The sequence below is a fragment of the Marmota flaviventris genome, chromosome 1, assembly GCF_047511675.1.
Source record: "Marmota flaviventris isolate mMarFla1 chromosome 1, mMarFla1.hap1, whole genome shotgun sequence".
NCBI lineage: Eukaryota > Metazoa > Chordata > Mammalia > Rodentia > Sciuridae > Marmota > Marmota flaviventris.
In genome coordinates, this window is record NC_092498.1 from 48039630 (window position 1) to 48060764 (window position 21135).

General features: G+C 35.0%; 1 long non-coding RNA gene across 1 annotated transcript in view; it reads right to left on the bottom strand.

The window, feature by feature from the left end:
• Positions 1-1111: 1111 nt before the first annotated feature.
• The window catches only part of LOC139705905 (uncharacterized), a 44246-nt gene continuing 24222 nt past the window's right edge, over positions 1112-21135 (bottom strand). Inside the window, exons 2-4 of the long non-coding RNA XR_011707653.1 lie at positions 12351-12453; positions 10772-10890; positions 1112-1685 (exon numbers count right to left, since the gene is read on the bottom strand). This is a non-coding gene — a long non-coding RNA (uncharacterized lncRNA). The remainder of the gene's footprint in view (positions 1686-10771; positions 10891-12350; positions 12454-21135) is intronic.

The window sequence follows — 21135 nt, forward strand, 5'->3', positions numbered from 1 at the left end:
ACACACACACACACACACACACACTCACACACACACACACACACACACTACCAACAACAAAATGAAAATTTACTCTAATAACTGCAAAATATATTGTGGTTAAATTTTATATATATATATATATATATATATATATATATATATATCAACTTTATCAAAACCTGATGCATTAATTTTTATGGATTTCCTAAAGGTACAAGATATAACTACAGTTTGGGGTAGAAATGGCATTTAATTCACAAATGCCTACATAAATATGATATAAGACCCATATGCTGCCTCTTAAAAATGCGTGCTTTCTATGGCATAAGCAGAAAGTTGAATGGATGGCTTGGCAGCTGTTTTAGCATTTGCTTAGTTTTCTTTATTTCGTGTTCTTGGAGAATAAATCTTTTCTTTTGCCAGAAGTAGCAAAAAAGAAGGCTCTACTTTTACTCAATAGTTAGATTAAATAATAATTTTCAAATTGGAAAGACCAAAAGTTGTATCATGTTTTAAGTATGGGAATTAACTAAAACTCAAACTAAGCATGAATAATTCCAATGACATAAAAATGTAAATGTTTCAGGATAAACTGATATAAAATAGAAATAATTGCTATTAGATACATGAAAAATAAGTCTGGAAAACAGAGGCATTATTTTAGAAAGAAGAGATAAGAAAGAATGAGCCATCAAGAGCAAACATTCACTAGATTTTTGGAATTTTTGACCCCTTTCTCTCTGTCCTAAACTTAATATACGATCCATGTCCAACTAGGGCCTCAATCCATAAAAATACAGAGCAGATAATATCAAATTTTATTCTACATAATGTATTTTTCCACCACAGCACCCTTTAAATACTTTAATAACTTCTTATACTGGTATTATTAAAAATAATACATAGGTATGCATTGATCTATTCCTTTGATGAGCATCTTCTTAAGAAATGTATTAATAAGTTAAGTTGATTAAATTAAATAATCATAGTATATGGATTTAGCTATTTTTATTTATTTCCAATTATGACATTAGAAAATTTCATATAAATGAATGTATATCAAGTTAATATCATGAATTTGCTTTCCCATTAGCAAATTGATTCCAAGGAAATTATACCAAATCCTACCATGCATGAAAAAAATGAAAAATTTTACATAGATTGAGCTATTTTATGATTTTCAATTTCTCTAAAATAAATTTGTAAATATAATTAATTTTTAGTTTTGGACTTTTTAAGCCTACTATGGATATCTTTGCTTAGCAACTATCTTTTAATGGAGAAAAAAGGACATAATACATAAAATATTAAGAACTAGATCTTCAGGAGACAGCTGGGAATGTTATCTGATATAGATATGTTCTGTACTGTGGAGACTGTTTTAAGTTCAACAACAGGGAAAACAACATACATATGAATAAGAAGCTCCCCAACACCATATTAACTACAGAGAAGGTTTATGTCAGTCCTGTCTGACAACTAGACCTGAGTAACTCATGGCTCACTCAAGCAGCTGGAGTCTGTAGAATGTCTCAGTCTGTCAGTGCTGAGTGTAGTGAAAGGCTGAAGGCTGAAGGCCTACTCTTCAACACAGGAAGCTGAGGAAGGATGTCCATACTGCAACCACCACCCCTTGGATTTAGCCCTTCTACTCAGGCCCTCCTCAATTTTAGCAGAATGTCATGGTTTCAAAGCCTTGAGAGCTGTAAAAACAAACAAACAAACAAACTGATGTATGCCAGAAAAAAAAATTGTTTTAACAAATCCTGGTGGACTTCTGCGTGGCATGGCTACCTGATGGACAGAGGCATAGAAGTCATAATTAAATGTCCTGGTAGCATTTATTTTTCTTCCCAGACATATCACATACATTTAGGATACTGAAGAATAGGGAGATAGAAAGGTTGACAGTAAGACCAAGGTGCTTTGAGGGGCAAATCCAGATATACCCTCAGTAGGAGTGACCAAAGGATGAGAGATTATACACGATTATACAGGTAGTTCAGCTGGAGAGGGGTGTCTCCCACCTGAAAAATGCTCCTGGGAGAACCCGTAGCCACTGAGAATTTGAACTGTGCACTCTCAAGAGGGAAGAAGGGAATTATTTGCCACACTGCACCTATCTTTCAAAGTTTCTAAAGCTGGTCATGGAGTGATCCCTCAAGCAAGACACAGAGGCCATCCCCCTGCCTCCTCCCAAGGCCGAAAAAAAGAAGTAGAACTCTCTACACATTCTTAATCTTGAAAGTAGAAAACCATCCTCAATGACATTTTTAATTATAATTAGAGTGAGACAAAACAAAACAAAACAAAACAAAACCTGGACTTCTGAGAGTATATTGATAAGTAAAATTGAACTGAACTTGTGGTGCACATGTCAAGGAAACTTTTCAATGATTGCTATGGGTTTTCACAGGGAGAATTAGGAATTTGAATGTAAAGAAAGGCTCTTGTCAGAGAATAAAGGATTCATCTTGGTTAGCTGCTCCACATTCTTACAAGAGCAAAACCTTGGGCTATCAGGTGTCTTTAGTATTTTTCATCAGATAGAACAGTTGGTCTTACCATCCTCAGGAAGTTCCAATTACATAAGAGAATTGGAAGAAGAGAAAAGTTTCCATAGCAAATTATGTGTTCACAAAATACATTAGAGACAGAATTTGGGGAATCTTTATGTCTTTTATCTCAAGCTCAAAGGAAACTTGAAGATTCATTTTAGGTTTGAGACTAATACAAAAGTCAAATTCTAGAGCTGGCCTTTATAGTTTCATTTTGGAACTGTATTCATGGGTCATAGAACAAGGTGCAGATCCAAATGATTTGTCCTGATTATACTTCCTCTGGTAAGACCACCCAGCTAAAAAGAAGGCTGCTCTACCAAATGTTACTATTGGAGAACTGACCTGCAAGTAACCCTGTGCTGGACATTATCAGGTACAGCCTCAAATAGTTGCTTCTCCAGCCAGTTTTGACCAATGTTAATTCAATGTTGTGGTTTCCTGTAGCATTTTATGGCATGAAGAATCTTTATATATTTGAGATCCAAGTAGCCATAAATATAGCTATTGGAAGCAAGACTCTTTAGCTGTAGCTAGGCCTCTTATCAAACTTATTCAGCTCAGGCTGCTGCAGTATTGAACTTGGATTTTGCTAAGTACTTAGGCCTTATTAACTATATTTAAAACCACAAGATTCTTCTTATAATAGCTAAAACTGTATAGTTTAAAGGAATGTTGTCAACTCTTTGGCTTCACAAAGGGATGTGCATTATTTATCATCTTTAGTCATACCAGTAAATAAGTGTGTATGTGTGTGTGTGTGTGTGTGTGTGTGTGTAAGAGAGAAACAAAGAATGGTGTGATTTGGATGTATGCATGCATATCGGTATATTGTCTATTTGAAAGGTGATATCTGTGCATCTGAAATTTATATGTGGAAGGAGGGAACTGTATGCTTGAGGTGAGGAACATAAATAAACGAAAAATAAAAGTTTTGGAGCTCTTAGGCTGTAAAGTTCATATCTTAGAAAATTTCCGTGAGGGGGAATTTATAGTTGAGAAAAATAGAACAGAATACTGAAATCGGAAATTAACCAATTAAAGCTTTTATTCTTTTATGTTTGTAATAAAAGCAGAGCAGAAACTAAGGACAAGGTCGAGGACAAATAATGAAAGCAAGTAATAACTTGTTTTGTATGTTTATTTTTTATTTATCATCTAAATCACTATTTAGACTCCCTCTCTTCACTGCAGTCTCAACAAGATGAATGCACAGCTGTGGGATCAAGTTGAGGATTATGCACAAGCTAATGCAATGTTTACAGATTGAGAGTCCATGAAGCCCAGGGTCAGATCAGTAATGCAGCCGACTGTAACAAGCAACTAATGCTTTTTTAAGTTTTTGAAGAAGGCATATAATCTACTACAATTCTTAAAATTATTCTTCCCTCTCTCATCAGCTTCTCTTATATGGTAACTTCTGTGCCTCTCCTTCCAAGATTCCAGGAAATTTTTCGTTTTTAAACACTAGCACTCAAATTGTTCTCTCAGCCCACATTCCTTCTTCTAATAGTGCCTCAAGAAACCCTAAAAATCAGTCAAACCAGACAGGAAATTTTTTGGAATTCATCAGAAGGGGAAAAATTGACTAGATAAAGTCAGAATTTATTTTAGTAGCCAGGGAAGAGGAGAAGGGCAAGTATCATCCATTGTTTAATAAATTTTTTGTCTCACATTAAGAAGAATTTTTCCCACATTTCTCCATCCAAATGCTTAATTTCCTTCTGATCTAATGAGGTACAGACACTGACATCTACACACCAGTTCCTTCCTCCCTACTTCTGTGTCTACATATTCCTAGTTCATTTCCATTGGCTTTCTCATATATGATCCAGCTCATTCAAGCCTCTTCTGAGGACTAAGTTTTCTTCTTTTAAACATGTTTTACCTTTTCCAAGTCTCAACTGCCAAAGGAAGTATTCTTTCTCTACTATTTGGTTTACTTCCCATTTCTATTCCCAGTCCTAGTTCTTTCTTCTTTAATTAGACACAAGAGTGGCTTGAAAAATTACATATACTAGAATACCACATGGATGATTGACATAAATATATAAATGAATAAATTAACACATTCTCAAATTTTACCAAAGGAGAAATTTTTATTGGGAAATGATTATTACAGTTCCAAGTCTACCTTGGCTTATATAAGTAAACTCTTTACCAGGAAGATTATGCTTTGCTTAAGGTATTATTACTTGAATTTGCTCTGTACAGTTTGCTATGTGTTTCTTCTGCCCAATGGTTGCAAATGCCCCCTTTCAGTCTCTTGCAACAGCTGCTTCAACATCCTGTTCACAGTGGTGTTGGGTTGCATGGAGGATCACTGAAATGCCAGAAGACTGGCAGTAGTCCAGGATCTCAGTTATGGTGATATTATCTAGTCATTTTAGATAAAGTATGGCTCCAATTGACGGTGATGAAATATATTATGAATAAGATACAGTAATTATGACAGATGGGATCTCACAAATATGCAACAGGCCATAATCTGCCACTGTTCTTTAAATCTTTAGTTAGGAATCTCAAGCCAGTATCATAGACCACTCTGCCTACCAGCACAACCAATTTTGATTTACTGTTTCATTCAGTGTACTATTCCACAATGTATGCTGCCTAGGTGTGCATGTAGTAACTGCTTTAACTGTAGACTGGCTGATATAAATGCTCAATGCATACATGCATATCCATATCATAATGTTTGAAAATGCTACATTAAGACTTCAAAGTGGTTGTTCAATACTACATAAATAAGCCAGTTTTGGCATGATTTATTGATCATGCAATATCTGTGGTGTTGATTTCTAAACTGTGTTTACCCCCCCAAGATGATAAATAAAGAAGTTAGGAAAACATATAGCACACTTTTTAAAATAAAATACTTATATGCTATTTGCCAATTTTTATGGTAAAATATTCATAAACTATAATTTACTATTTTAACCAATGTTAAGTGTACAACTCAGTTGCATTAAGAACATTTACAATGTTATACAAATTAAAGAGGGGTGAGGAACTGGGGGACAAAGTTGGTTTGAATAATCTCCCGCCTGTAAATTTTACTGTTTTGCAACAGAGATTTGTGCTATAAGCAAAATTTAAAACTGCCATCCTTTAAAATAACAAAATGCTTGTGATAATTAAACTATTTGTTTATTACTTAGCCTGAGGCCTTTTAAAAAAAAATGAAGTCAAAACTTAAATTTCTTTTTCCTTTGTTTTGAGCCTAGATTGTTGGTCCAAAATATAATTGTTGTTTTAAACAGCTTAATCTGTATTTTAATCACATGTAAATACATACATATAATTATTCTCTTTTTCTAATTGTAAACTAGAAAAAAACACATTTATATTCAGGAATATTTTCAAACTCAAGTTTTTAAAAAATTTTTACTAATGGCTTTTCTTTTTTAAAAATCAAGTACTTTAAACTGTTTAATTAATGACAGACTGCAATTTAACATTTTTTAAGAGTGACAATTACCACAAAATTTTTTATTAATTAGAGGGTGCTTTTATAAATAATCAATTGCAAATGAAGAACCTGAGATATCTAAACACCATTTTGATAAAAATAACCAAACAACCCAATCAATAAATGGGCTAAGGAGCTGAGCAGACACTTCTCAAAAGAAGATATACGTTCAATCAACAAATATATGAAAAAAGTTCAACATCTCTAGTAATTAGAGAAATGCAAATCAAAACAGAGTAGTTTTGATTTTATCTCATGCCAGTCAGAATGGCAGTTATCAAGAATACAAACAACAATAAATGTTGGCAACAATGTGGGGGGAAAGACACACTCATACATTGCTGGTGGGACTGCAAATTGGTGCAACCAATCTGTAAAACAGAATGGAGATTCCTTAGACAACTTGGAATGGAACCACCATTACCCAGCTATCCCACTCCTTGGTTCATACCCCAAGGACTTAAAATTAGCATACTATAGTAACACAGTCACATCAATATTTATAGCAGCTCAATTCACAACAGCTAATCTGTGGAACCAACCTAGATGCCCTTCAATAGACAAATGGATAAAGAAACTGTGATACACACACACACACACACACACACAATGGAATATTACTCAGCATTAAAAGAGAATAAAATTATGGCATTTGCAGGTAAATGGATGGAGTTGGAGACTATATCAAGCTAAGCAAAGTAAGCAAATCCCCCAAAATCAAAGGCTGAATGTTCTCTCTGATAAGTGGATGCTGATTCTTAATTGTGTGGGGGGGGGCATGGAAAAAATGGAGGAACTTTGATTGGGCATAGGGAGGAAGGAGTGGGGAGGGGCATGGGGGCAGGAAAGATGGTGGAATAAGATGTACATCATTACCCTAGGTATACATATGGTGCAAAGCTACATTGTGGACAACCAGAGAAATGAAAAGTTGTACTGCAATTGAATACAATGAATCAAAATGCATTCTACTGTCATATATACCTAATTTAAATTAATTAATTAAAAACTATGTTTTTATGAATCACAGTGCTAGGGGGCTCTTTTGAGAGAATAAACCCTGAATCTGTAAAGATAACTTAATGTGTTAAAACAGAATTGCTAATGTTAATCCATACTCAAACTTCAATATCTACTTAAAACCTCTTAGACTAGTAGGGATACACATTGCAACATGAACAGTTTTGATGCCCCATCTAAGAAGAAGAATATGAATATACAAATACAAAAGTCAATGTGTATTCTAAATGACAGACTGCAATTTAACATTTTTTAAGAGTGACAATTACCACAATTTTTTAAATTAATTTAAAAAAAAATATATATGACAGTGGAATACATTACAATTCTTATTACACATATAGAGCACAATTTTTCATATCTCTGGTTATATACAAAGTATATTCACACCAATTTGTGTGAATATATGTGTACTTTGGATAATAATGTTCATCATATTCCTCCATCATTTCTAACCCCATATCCCCTCCCTTCCCCTCTGCCCTATCTAGAGTTTGTCTATTCCTCCCACTCTCCCCCTCCCTACTTCACTATGAATCGGCCCCCTTATATCAGAGAAAATATTCAGCATTTGGTTTTTGGGGATTGGTTAACTTCACTTAGCATTATCTTCTCTTACTCCATCCATTTATCTGCAAATGCCATGATTTTATTCTCTTTTATTGATGAGGTATATTACACTGTGTATATATGCCACATTTATTTTATACATTCATCTATTGAAGGGCATCTAGGTTGGCTCCACAGTTTAGCTAGTGTGAATTGTGCTGCTATAAAAATTAATGTAGCTATGTCCCTGTAGTATGGAACCACCATTTGACTCAGCTATCCCTCTCCTTTGGGTATAGACCAAGGAGAGGGATGGCTAGGACAAAAGGTGGTTCCATTCCCAATTTTCCAAGGAATCTCCATACTGCTTTCTATATTGGCTGCACCATGGTATTGGCAACAAAACAGACTGGTAGACCAATGGTACATAATAGAAGATACAGAGACAAACCCCCCAAATTACAATTATCTTATATTAGACAAAGGTGCCAAAAACATACATTGGAGAAAAGATAACCTCTTCAACAAATGGTGCTGGAAAAACTGGAAATCCATATGCAACAAAATGAAATTAAACCCCTATCTCTCACCATGCACAAAACTCAACTCAAAATGGGTCAAGGATCTAGGAATAAGACCAGAGACCCTAAGTCTAATAAAAAAAAAGTAGGCCCTAATCTCCATCATGTGGGGTTAGGCCCCAACTTCCTTAATAAGACTCTTTTGGTGCAAGAATTAAAACAAGAATCAATAAATGGGATGGACTCAAACTAAAAAGTTTCTTCTCAGCAAAAAGAAATAATCTGTGAGGTGAATAGAGAGCCTACATCTTGGGAGCAAATCTTTACCCCTCACACATCAGATAGACCACTGATCTCTAGGGTATATAAAGAACACAAAAAGCTAAGTACCAAAAAATAAATAACCCAATCAATAAATGGGCCTAGGACCTGAACAGACACTTCTCAGAAGACGATATTCAATCAACCAACAAATACATGAAAAAATGTTCATCATCACTAGCAATTAGAGAAATGCAAATCAAAACTACTCTAAGATTTCATCTCACTCCAATCAGAATGGCAGCCATTATGAATACAAACAACAATAAGTGTTGGTGAGGATGTGGGGAAAAAGCTACACTCATACATTGCTGGTGGAGCTGCAAATTGGTGCCGCCAATTTGGAAAGCAGTATGGAGATTTCTTGGAAAACTGGGAATGGAACGACCATTTGACCCAACTATTCCTATCGTTGGTCTATATTACAAATATTCTTTAAAACTCATACATGTGGGCACAAGGCACAGAGTGTGTCAGCTTAATAGGAACAAAAATATTCCATGAAGCTGTTCCAACATTGGAGAGCGAGTAGTAAGTAACTCCACTCTCCTTACAAGTGACAATAAACCACATAAATACACTAAATACATGTCTAACTCAAATTCCCATCAGGTCTTCCAGTTCACAACTTGAGAGCCATCCCATGAGGAAAAGTATGGTTAAAAAATGCTGACACAGAAAGAAATTAAGTCTTAACCAAGCTCATTTAGAGTATCTTTCTTGCTGGGCACAATAATGCACCCCTGTAATCCCGGTGACTTGAGAAGCAGAGGCAAGAGGATTTCAAGATCAAGGCCAGACTGGGCAACTTAGAGAGACCCTGTTTCAAAATTCAAACAACAAAAGGCCTGGGGGAGCAGCTCAGTGGTAGAGCACCCCTGGGTTCAGTCCCCAGTACTAAAACAAAAAAGAATAAACCACAAGTTTTTGCAAATTTTACAAAAACCATAGAACCGTATACAGTGGGTTAAATTGTGGTTCCCCAAAAGATAAGTTTATGTCCTAACCCCTGCATGTGAATGTGAACTTATCTGGAGAAAGAGTTTGTGCAGATATAATTAAGAAGTTTTAGATGAGATTGTTCTGTATTACTGAGATGGGCCCTGAATCCAAATACCAGAAGAGAAAGAAGAGAGGAGAAAATGGGAGGGGAAGGAGAAGACAAGAGAGAATAACAGAAGGCCAGGTGAGAATGAGGTGCTACAGTCACAAGGAACATTTATAGTCTCTAGGAGCCAGAAGAGGCAAAGAGACACACTACCACTAGAGTCTCCAGTGGGAGTGCCACCCTGAGACTCCTTGCTCTGTGAACTCTGTCCTACAAAACTGCAAAAGAAGAGATTTCTGTTGTTTTAAATGACCAGCCTAAAACAAATAATTTATTATTTGTTAGGAAATTAATATACCATATCATAATTAGAAAGTCCTCCCCAGGACCACAGGCAGGTCCAGGTGAGGGCTCTAGGTTTATGTTTTCTTAGCAACACATGGATTTCCTCTGCCTTGAGAGAAAGTAAAATAGCTTAACTTTTCTTGTGTCACTCTTTATTTTGAAATAATTTCAAATTTGTTTTTCAACTAGACTCCCTAATTGTTTTATTCACCATACACACAGAGGTATGTGTTTATATATATAAATTATATATAATATAAATTATATATAATATAAATTATATATGTGTATATAAGTATGTATATACATATATACTTAAATGTTTCAAAAATTGTTCAGAAAAATTTCTCTAATTGCTCAAAATGTATGTATATGTAGGGCTGGGGATGTAACTCAGTGATTGAGCACTTGGTTAGCATGCATGAGGCCCTGGGTTCAATTCCTAGCAACACACACATAAAAATGGTATATGCTGAGTAGGCCTGATTACCTCTACCCCAAATACTTCAATATGTATTTTCTATAAATCAATCATTCCCTTGCATGTCGACAGTATGATTATGAAAATCAGGACATTAAGGATGATTTAGTAGCGTCATCTAATTTAAACTGAGGATATTTGCTGAACTGAGGATCTAGTTCAGCAGTATACTGCTTGCCAGGCATCAATCCTGAGTGCTGCAAATGACACATGGGGGTGGGGAGAGAAGGAGAGAGAGAGAAATTTTTAGCACTTCTATCAATCTGATAACGAAGACCCCAATCAGCCTGAGGATCCTGAGACTGACCAGACCATCAGAAACTGTCTTGATACTACAAGACTGACATAATTCCTACGTATCTTTCCATACCCACCTCTCACCAAGTTTCCTTTAAAAGAAGAGCCAGGAATCCTGAAAATATATCTTTCACTCTACATTCTCCCTTGAATATGTATCTAATTTCCTACACAAACCTCTATCTCTGATGCATGTTGAATTTCTTTTCCATCATGTAATCCAAGAATCCTGCTGATCCTGAGATCCCCTTCTCTCCAGGAACTCCTCAGACCTTCTTCAGAGACACCTCTTCTCCCTTGAAACAATGATTGGATTCGGGTTATGCATGCTGATACATAATACTGCAGAATGCTACATTTCTGTAGCATACTATAGAATACTATAGCATAAAGTTGGGCTTCTTCCAGAGCATCAAATCAGGAGGCACACGATGCTGGCATGTCTCATTTTTGTTGCTAAACATTAATCATGTGTGATTAGGTGGGGTTGGCCAGGTTTCTCTGCATTTTTGTTTCCCTTTTAATTCATTAGTATTTTGGGGAAGATAATTTGAGACTTTGGAAATATCCTATTTCTCATCACACTTTTACCCAGTTCTTCTAGCATTCATTAATTATTATTGTCTGAACTGATTATTACCAGGATTGTTGCCAAATGGTGATTTTTAACTCCATCATTCCTTCAACATTTAACATTCTATTTAAGAAAAGTGTTACCTTCTGTGTCAGTTAAGTGTCCCAGATTTGGTCAGTTGTATCTCCTTTTTACCTGGTTCCTAAGGATACCACAAACTTTTATGGGGTCTAATAGAAAACACCCAAGGTAGGTTGGCATGGTATAATAAAAAAATTAATTCAGTGCTTGTCCCTTATCAGTGACACAGCGCTCTGAAAACCCTTGGAAATTCCTGTGTGATAGGATCATCTTTTCTATTCATAGTGAGCCCCTTTCAGTCATACTTGAGTGTATGTAAATGAGGTGACTTGACAACTGCTAGATAGATCACTAGAAAAACCAATAAGGTCATTAAAGGGTTAGAACTATCCCACCCCAGAACAACCTTCTGTTAAGAGAAAGACAGGCTGGAGATTGATCTCAGCTATTGATGGCCAATATTTTAGTCAAACATGCCTGGGAAATGAAAACTTAATTAAAAAAAAAAACTAAAAAATGAGATTTGGAAAGCTTGAAGCTGGAATGGAAGCTTTAATCCCAGTTCCCTGCTCAGTGCATCTCTTCCATCGGGCTGCTCCTCTGTTACATCCATTACAACAAAGTGGTAAACATAAGTGTTTTTCTGAGTTTTCTGACTTGTCCTAATGAATTATCCTGAACCTGGAGTGAGGGGTGTGGGAAGCCCTCAATTTGACACTAAGTTGGACAGAAGTACAGGTAGCCTAGAGTCTCAGGACTTGGGACTGGCATCTGAAGTGAGGGCAGTCTTGTGTCATGGAGCCCTTAAACCTGTGGAGTGTGATGCTACCTCTCAGTAGTTAGTGTAAGAATAGCGCTGAATTATGGAACACCCATTGAGCCCACAGAGAATTAAAAGAAGTATTTGGTATCAGAAAGACCTCAGAGTAGCGATGATCCAGTCTCCAAGAGGTTAGGGCCACATCAGTTTATAATATTTTCCTAAACAATTACAATTGTACAATAGCAAACAGATTAAGGATGAAAACAGCTTCAAAAACCCTGGACAGTAGAGAGAAAGTTAAAAGCAAGAAATGAAACTAAGACACTAGAGAGTTTTACCTTTTATACCTGGCCCTCAAATTAATGTCCTTTCTGCTGTTCTCAGGATCTGATTTTCCTCATAGGTCTTCATCAATTGATAGACTTAAATTTCATAGCTGGTCTTGATCAATTGCAAGGGTGCAAAAAGAAAAGACGTAATCTCAATGTGACTCCTGACTTCACCTTAGTTTCCTAGTTGGACTTGGTAGATGTATGATTTATAGTCAAAAAAGAGTCAGGGGTTTTTCTTTAGGAACATTAGGTCATAAAACAAACTTATCGTGACAAGTAGTGCTGACTTATAGGTTAGCAAACAGAGTTATTAAAGTGAGTCCTGAAAGTGTATTTTTAGTAGCCACAGAACATTTGTACAAAGAAAGTGCAAGGATCTTATCTTACAGAAAACAGGGCTATGTTTAAAGGTATGATTATTGTGGTTATTATTAAGACACAATGTCTCTAGGGAAAGTGTGTTGGAATGGTCCCGTACATCTCCTGGACCCAGAGTGATAACTACACCCTTGCTTGGTGATAGATCTATGATAGGCTTATTCAGTTAGCAGAAGATTAAATGATTCAATGTGGTTGATCAGGATTATTGATTTTTTTTTATTATTGCCCTTTCCTTTTTTTCCTGTTGCATCAGGACTCTATGTTGATCTTGTAACACATAAGAACATTCTTCCATCAGGATTTTCTACCCTCTGTTTCTTCTACCTGGAACATTCTTCTTTGAGATTATACTGGATTCATATGTTTAACTTTTCAGATCTTTGCCTTGTTGCCCCATTCTCAGGTATGTTTCCTCTGACCACTCAGATTAATGTAGTAATCTCTGCTCATCCAAATTTGAATTCCAATTTAGCATGTTTGCATGCATTGTATTTTTAACTTATGTTTCCCCCTCACACAGCAGAAAATATGGTATGTGAGGGTAAGGACTTTCTTTTGTTCATAACTAGGGCCCAGAACAATGCCTGACATGAGTTTGAGATGAAAAACTTTCAGTTGAATGAATACTAAGCGGCTGAGATATTCTGGTTCTTTTCATGAGACATGGTATCTCTTGTGAACCCAGTTCTGTTTCGTTTTTTTACTTCCTCATGCATACTTTCAGTAAACCTCCAACCTTTCAGTTGTTCTGCAGTTTTAAAAAGATGAACCTAAAGTATGCCAAACTTAATTTGGAAAGACACAGAGGATGACAATGTAGAGGGAGATTCTGACAGTAGAATTTTACTTTTCAATTTCTAAGCAGGTTGTAATTGCTTCAAGTGAGCATCTGGCCTTTTTTTTTTTTTCTGTTTTTTTTCTTTTTGCTCTATCTTTTTCTATCTTTGCATATGATCTTTTCTTTGTTAGTCACTTCCTAATTTGTAAAACAGATTGACAAACAACTAGAAGGAAACAGCCTGAAAAGCTTAGGACTAGTGGAAGGGAAGGGGAAAGTATTTCAGTTTCTTTCCCCCTGCGTTTTCAATTTTTAATTCTATGAGCTTCCAGAGCACTTTACTAGAAATTGCCAGAAGTAAACTTATATAGCTTGCCCAATGAGCTGTTTCAGGAATTTTTAATGGGATATGTTCTCTCCTGTGAATTCACTGAGTCACTGATATATAGTTTAATAATATCTTCTAAAGATTCCAACTTTAAAGCAGGAAGCTATTCTTAAAGAGTTTTTTTTTTTTTTTTTGCTATACTTTACTGTGTATTCAAAGAATTGAAAATGGAGTAAATAAAATTAAGCATAAGAATCAATTAATTTACACCAGCTATTGCACATTTATTCTAAAATATACATTTAGAACAATCTCAGGTCATTAATTACCCTTTAGTCAGGTTTTAAAATTTAACATCTACTCAATGATACCACAAATCTAACATCAACAATAATTCATTCATATATCTGCCTTTCAATGTTGTTTTTTAGAGAATTAAACAACAACAACAACAACAGTGTTTTGTTCTAAAGATAGTATGTGTAACCACATTCTTTTTTTTTTTTTTTATAAATAAACACTTCTGCTTGGAGAATTTTATGTCATTAATCATGAGACCCCATGATCAAATCAGTTATAGAATTACCATCTTACTACATTCTTGTGTAAGTACCTTGGCTTATAGAGCCATGTGCCATTAATCATTCCACTGTTACTTAAAATTGCTTCTTATCAAGAAAAACTCACACTTGAATCAGCAAGAGTACCAAACGAAAAAAAAAAAAACCACAAAAACTACTTTAACAAGAGCAAATAATAATCTCTACCATGTACTATTTGCTATTTAGCATAAGCCTCGATTAGACAGCCACAATCTATAACCCCAATAAAGGAAAATTTTGAATAAAACTGGTGCAGAAGTAGAGCTTAGGAAAACAAAAACTCCCATCAGTATGGCTATCCAGACAACACACATTTCAATGAAATTAGTATTCTTTCTCCTATTTCCACATATATTTTATCCGGGCGGGGGGGAACTGTATAAAACACAAACTGTGAAAAGGATTATGCTGACTAGGATGATACTATTAAACTTGAAATCAATTATTAAATTTCAACTTATTATGAAACTATATATAATGCATATTGTAACCATTATGGAGAGAGTCAGGAGGTAGGCAGAACAATAACAGTAAGTCAGGAGCATTCCATATGCAAAGCAGAAGTGTTGCCATGACAGTGACTCAAATCTGTGGCACAGGGTCACTGTTACATTAGCAGCAGGAACTTTGAGAAAGATGCTGAAATACACTCCATGGAGCACATGATGCTTTTCCCAAGGTACTAGAAGGGGAGTGAGAAAAGGCTGAGGGACAAATGTCCCAGTTTATAGGAAGAGGAGAAACCTAAGGCTCTGAATTAGTCATAACCTTAAGAACCTTTCTAATACATTTATGTATAAATTTCAATGCAAATCATTCCTGTAGCTTTTTTGGACAGAACTTTATTTGATTTATGTGAGTCACATCCTTACTTGTTCTGACCTCTAGTCCTGAATTTGTTTTCTTATTTTTTTCCCCAAGTGTTTATTTTTAGCCATTGTGAAATAGGAACTGCTTCAAAGTTACAATTTCTTGATACACAAATTATTAACAAAATTTATGTTAATTCTCAAAGTGCATTTACTTTTATTCCTACTGTGTTTTTAAAATAGAAGTATTTACAAAAACAAAAATTTCTTTTTATATTTGAAGTTTAAAGAAAATTTAACATTTTATATTCTTTAATATAAAATTTTGGAACTTGCCAGGCCCCAGAAAAACAATTGGATTTTTGAATTAGTCTTTATTCTGTTTTTCATTAAAACTTTGCCCTCTAGTACTGCACTTCTCACTTAATTGTGAAGAGGTACTGAATAAACCAACTCATAAAATATATTAATTTTCAACAACTCTCAAGAAACTGATTTGCTTGTGGACAAACTACTTTTGGAAAGAGGGCTTTCCCTATCAGACATTTGCCAACCTAGCAAGAACCCAGCCTTGGGAAAAAGGATCAACATGAAATTCTCACGTGAGTAAATGAGAACATTTAGCACCAAAAAAGACCCTGGAGTAAGAAAGACTGAACAGAGCTGAGTGAATTCAAGTCAAAGTGACTTTTATTCATGTCCACCCTCAGACTGGCACTTAGGAGGCGACATTCCTTTGAAACATTAAGAAGTACTATTGACCATAAATTACTTTGCTTTTGTTATTTTCTTTCTTTTTTTCAACTTAACATTAAACTTCACTCTTTGGTTTCTGTCAGAAGGCTTTCAAAACATATTTGGAATTTCTGGGTACCGTTACTTGAGTACTTACCACATGGCAGATATTACACTAAGCCTTGCCTTATGTGCTCAACCACATGCAATGTGATGGATACATATTATTACTCTTATTCACCAAATGGGGAAGATAGGAGCTTGGAGAATAGAGTGAACAAATTACTTTCCTGTGCTTAAGAGACAGTGTACGGACGAACTGGGGTTGGTGCCCAAGTCTGGCCAGCTTCAATGTCCATGATTATTATTACACTATAATTAATGTTTCCAAAAGTTAAGTCTTTTTCTAAGAACTTTACATATGTCTACTCTTTTCATCTTAAAAACAACAAACCCATGAAATAGAAACCATTATTATCCTCATTTACAAAGAAGGAAACTGAGGCAAGTGGAGGTTAAGTAATAGTGAGTTGTGAAGAAAGCATCTGATCCCATGCTGCCCCCTTTTAAGCATGTGCTATTAACCATTACACCAATAAAAGCCCACAAACAAAACAAAACAGACAAACAACAAAAACCATAGTATACTTTGAAGACACAATAATATAAAAGTTTAAGAAAAAGTAAAATTTTATCTCTCACATTGCCGTAATATTGAAAGCAATAAACCATATTTAATCCAAAACTTCACATAGAAGTGAATATTTTGATGACACAAAAACAGCCTTTCAAAATCACATTTCATTTTAATTACTGTAAGACAACACAGTTTTCTAATAAAGTGATAAATTAAAACTGATTTTTTTTTAAAAAAAACTTTCACTTGTTTATGGGTTAATCACTTGAAAATATGTAAGATCTTTGTAACTCAAAAATTCAAAAGAATTTTTAGAAAATAGAAAGTAAATGGTTAACGTTGATGATGTGTTTGCAGATGATAAGGGAACAAAAAGGAAATGTGACTAATTCAGCTGCAAATGAAATTAACTAAAAGAGATGGTGTGTGTTTGTCTAAATCTGGGCCTAAAGTCAAATCTGAAGACATACGGAAATTCCATTTTCCTGTTGATGAATCAAGTAAATTAATGGCCCTGATCTTGAAATATATGTTACCATTTGTAATTTGCTTCTTCAGTTGAGAATACACATGTAGTTTAAAGTAAAATTTCCATAAGAATGGCATATTTGGGGTAAAACACCATTGATTCAATACTTATCACCATCAAATTTCATTTCTTGACAAAGTTATCTATAAGAGTTTACTTGAAGATGGATGGCACTGATGCTTACCTTTTGAGAAAGGAATGTGAAATGCATAATCTTAAAAGTTGAGTTGTGTATGATTGTGTGTTTAAAATATTCACTGGTAAAGGATGAGAGCAAGGGAAAAGGCAGCATATTTCCTTGTTGAGGTAAACTTATGTAACTGGTAAATTTTAAGAGGGATTGAAACATTAAATAATTCAGTGAACCTTGACTTGAAAGCTCTGAGTTTTAAAGGAATGAGAGGGAGGATCCATTTAAACAAAGAATTGTTAAAAAAAGAAAAGAAAACTAGAAAAAGATAGCTCTAAAAATTATGGACACACATGTCACCCTAACCTCTGTTCTGATTATACTTCATGGTTTTAAAGTAGAAAGAACACTGTAAATGGAGGAGAGAGGAAAAAGCAGTTTCTGCCCTGCAAAAACATTAGTTGGGAACCCTCACAAGAAAATAATTGCACATTATTTTCTATATGATAATGAACAGAAAATTATCTAAAACAATAAATCAAAGGCTGGAGCTAGGAATCCAGGGAAATTATAGACGATTGTGGGGTTTGACATGAAGAAAATGTCATGGTGAATGTTCTCCTTAATTTAGAAGAGAAAGCCAAAGTTATGTTAAGGGATAATTGTCTCAACTGACTGTCAGGGAGGAAACAAATTTTTAAATATTTTATGTTTCTTTAAATTGTGCTCTTAAATATTTTTCTTGGCAAATCATACAAAACAAAGAAAACACTAAGGACAAAACTAAATCTCAACATAAGTGAAATAGAGTACATTAATTAGATTGCAGTAAAGTAATAACCAACTCAGATTTAAGAGACATATTTGAAATAAAAAGACTCAAGGAAGTTTGAAAGTAAAAGGGCAAAGAGATACTAATCGTGGAAAAAGCTATGCTGGTGATATTGTTAGTAATTATATCAGGCAATTATGAAGTCAAAACAAAACATGTTGAAGACTGAAATGGATATTCTAAAATGATAAAGGGTGCATCTACAATAAATATCTACTCAGGATCTTTAGGGATTAAATAACACCTTAAAAATTCAAATGCCAAAACTGCAAATTTATATATATGTATATGGAATATATATACATTTTTCACTTTAATCTCTCATGTGCTGAGTTACTGTTCAGTTTCTGTATACAAACATATACACACACATACATATACACACAAACATATATATATATATATATACACACACAGATATATAGATATATATACAGAAACTTAACAGTATATAACTCAGCACATGAGAGATTAAAGTGAAAAAAATAAGTAAGGATATAAAGGTCCAAAATAACAATATGGTAGAACTCAGTATAGAACTAGGTAGATATTAAATTCAATACCTTCAAAAAATCCTTTTAGCATTTACTAAAGTTACTATACGTTAAGCCACAAAACTTCAGCAAACTCTGAAATATAGAAACAACACAGAACACATTTTTTAATAACAAGGTGGTAGAAATAGAAGTCAACAAAAACAGAAAAAAAAAATTCCTCACAACCACCTAGAAATTCAGAACTCTGGATAAGCAGTTTGTTTGTGAAAAAATATCAAAACCAAAATCTTAGAATATTTGGCACATATGGTAATGACAATAAAAATAAAATAGTGCTTAAAGAAAGTTTTAGCCCTATACATATACAGAAGTACAGAAGGATGAATGAAAATAAATGAAATAGTGAACTCAACAACTCACCAAAAACAAACAAACAAAAACATCAAATAACATAAAGAAGAATAACTCATTTCAGTAAAGCTGTTTTGGTTGAAACCAGTAGATTCTTTGTCTGATAAATTCAGGAAATTGATGGATTTATCAAAGGACATCAAGAAACTTGTCCAGCGTTCTGCAGGACCCCCATTTCTGGCTTAAAGCCACACAACCAAGAAGAGTATAGAATCACAGCATATATCTCTCGAGTATAGAGTCACCACTCTAAGTATGGAAGCCACGGCTCATACCATCAGCTGTGTGCTGCATGTGCATATTGCCACTCTCAGAATGAACTTCTCATAGGACCAGCTTCATTGTTAGTTTTCTGATTTAGTCCACTAAGGGTTCAACTGATTATCAGAGCTTGGGTCACATGCTGTCCCATGGTCTGAATGTTTGAGTCTCCCTGAAAAGCATAAGTTGATACCTAATCCCTAAGTAGTGTTAATAAGAGGTGCAACCTTTTGGGGCAATTAGGACTTGAAGGTTAAGCCCTCATGGATAGGATTAATGCCTTTATAAAGAAGGACTAAGAAAGCTTCGTTGCCCCTTCTACCATGTGAGGAAGCAGCAACAAGGAGCCTTCTATGAAACAAAAAGCAAATCCTCAACAGAGGCCAAATCTACTGGTGCCTTGATCTGGAAATTGCCAGCCTCCAAAATTGCAAGATCAAGCCACAGATTATGTTTCTATGTCTTATAAATTACCCAGTCTAAAGTATTTTGTTATAGCAGCTTGAAGGGACTAAGACATGGTGTAGGGAAATCCAAGAAAGCAGCTAACTATGTGTTTTTTATTCCCGTAAATAAAGACTTCCCCATAGACAGCATGTTCAGGGACAGATAAAAACTATAACACATATCCACCACAGACAATGGCATAAGCTACCCAACATTGACATACAAGGTTTTAAAACCGAAACTTCCCAAAACAAGACAAATAAAAACAAATTAGCATATTGCAACATAATGCTACCATTCCTCATGTAATGAAAAGCAGATTCCACCTCTATCTAAAAGGGAGACAATTCAAAAGTTTACAAATAACTACATTTAGGCCAGGGCAGTCACAGGGCTGGAGGTCAAATATTTGGGAAGTGGATCCAAATGAATCCTTATATTCCAAGATTCATGTGTTCTGCATACTAGACAAGCAGTGCTATGTGTCAGTTTCTAGTTCAGAATATATACTGTATCCCTAATATAGTAAGGCAGTCTTATCAAGACTTTCCTAAGTTAATTATGTCTTCAGTTGACCATTCTACCCATCCATAGGACTGATATTTTGGGGGATTATTATATGGTAAGACTTGAGAATCTTATGAACATTACCACATTGCTCAACTTATTTTGCCACAAAATGCATGACTGAATCAGATGTGATAACTATACTTACATATTGAGTCAATCATTAGGTGGCAGTGTTGGCAGTTCATGGTGTCAGGGAAAGTCAATCAAAACTCCCTTCATTCCACTAAGGAAAATATCACTGGTTGTCCTAACTTAAAAGGGTTCAATTTATTCACAAGCTGACTAGACCTCATAGGCTGCTACTTTGAAATCGGGCACACAAGTCAGTCTGTACCCAGTCCTTCTTGTTGAGCCAAAGAAAAGGTCTTCTCCTTGCCACATGCCCACTGAGCAGGCCTCAAGGTTGAATAGGAAGAGAAACTCCACAGAGTTGGCGTGTTGTTTACTAGGTTATGCAAAGTCCATTTTGTTGTAGAGGTCTTCCTGTGACCATTCATGAAATACAAACATTGACTCTATTACGTATCATTTCGTCCAAAGCTCTTTTACCAATCTTTTGAAGTTTCTTTTCCCAAGTCCCAGATCATTTGGTCAAACCATTAACTATATCCAATTGGTATTAGTTTCTTACATCAAGTTATCCCACTTCATGATTCTTATAATTAGCATTGTTGTATTCTCTTCCATCTTCACAGCCACGGTCTATCCTAACGTTTTACCCACCATTGGACTTTATCACAGGAGAAAGCCTCTGTAATCTGGATGGTATTTTACCACCCCTCTTAACACCCTCTGACTAGTAATACGCACATTCTCATCCTGTTTTCCCCCATAAAATAGAGTT